A 1,693-nucleotide genomic window follows, 5' to 3' on the forward strand; every position below is an offset into this window, starting at 1 on the left:
CATATTTACTTTCATCATTTATTTCTCCCCATACAAAATAAAATATATGAATCCCATTAAAAACGGGTGAAATTAACTCATTCAGCTCATCTTTTCTGTGGGATTTTTAAATACTGATTTTCTGTATGGAAACAAGTAAAAGACATTTCAGTAAACCCTTTTAGATTTAAATTGTTCCTTCTGTCCCATTTTACTTTATGTTAATATGTATTTCTTCTGTTTTATTGTTGTTGTGCCTCTTGTGTTTGTTTGGTTATTTCTAAATTATTTAAATATACGGTTGATGATTACATTTTTTTTATTTTAAAATTTCTCATATGCACTTAGTGTGATATTTTGTTGTTTGTTACCTTTTTTTTTATTAATATACAAGACTTGTGCCATTTTATTACATTTATTATTAACTATTTGTAGCTTTTTAATAAGTTTATCTGTCCAGCAGCAGAAATGACAAATAATTCGATGTGTTTTTATCGTTTTTTGCCTTTTTAAATCATAAAACGGCCATAAATCCTGACAGTTTTATCCATTTTCGGTCTGTTTTACTCTGCCGGACTGTTTAACTGTTGCGTAGCTTTTGTCCCGTCAGCGAGTGATGGAGAAAAAGCTGTGTCCTGTTGTTACCTCCTTACCTGCAGGAGTTCCTCTTGGGGGTTTAATTGTTTTCGGGGCTGATGGATTTGGATTCTCTTCGACAAAATGGTCCGAACTCTCCTCGCTCAGGTTAGGATAAAACCTGTCCACAAACTGACTCTATAGTGACTCTGAGCTTAAAGACAGGTGACTCTCTTTGTTCCTGTCCTTCTTTTTCTTTTCTTTTTTTTCTTGAATAGTCAGTTTCTTTGTTTTCTTGTTATTTCCACGACTCAATCAGCTGATCACTTTGGCCATAAATCTCTCAGATTATCCATTCACTCGTGTGTCTTTCCTTCACGTGAACCTCTCGATCTGCAACTAGTAAAACGGAGCTAAAGCCAACCACCGTAACGTTATTTGTTTGTGTTTATCACACCTCCGTTCCTTCTTAAAACTGATCAAACTTGTGCGTCTGCAAGCAGCTGTCTGACCTGGACTGAACAGTAGTTCTGTCTGCGTTCCTGACAGAATAAAGAATAAGACGTAAAAAGACAACACGGGTCAAGTTAGGCCTCTTTTTTTTTTTGGCACGTCGTCCACAGGAGTCAGAAGGACGGGGATGTAAAGTACAGATCTGTTGGTATTTGCTGCATATAACCTGGAAAAGTTTTACAGATTACTGCCTGTGTGGCCCTCAAACCCTCAGCGGTGAGGGGCTTCAACGGAGAATCCCTTCAGAGCCTCCAGCTCTCCCTCCGTCACAAATTGTCTGTCCTGGTCTGTCCTGGTTTGTCCTGGTTTGTCCTGGTTTGTCCTGGTCTGTGCTGGTTTGTCCTGGGTTGTCCTGGTTTGTCCTGGTTTTGTTTTGTCCTGGTCTGTCCTGTTTTGTCCTGGTCTGTCGTGGTCTGTCCTGGTCTATCCTGGTCTGTCCTGGTCTGTCCTGTTTTGTCCTGGTCTGTCGTGGTCTGTCCTGGTCTATCCTGGTCTGTCCTGGTCTATCCTGGTCTGTCCTGGTCTATCCTGGTCTGTCCTGGTCTGTCCTGGTCTATCCTGGTCTGTCCTGGTCTATCCTGGTCTGTCCTGGTCTATCCTGGTCTGTCCTGGTCTATCCTGGTCT

Source organism: Kryptolebias marmoratus, linkage group LG5 (assembly GCF_001649575.2).
Source record: "Kryptolebias marmoratus isolate JLee-2015 linkage group LG5, ASM164957v2, whole genome shotgun sequence".
Lineage (NCBI taxonomy): Eukaryota > Metazoa > Chordata > Actinopteri > Cyprinodontiformes > Rivulidae > Kryptolebias > Kryptolebias marmoratus.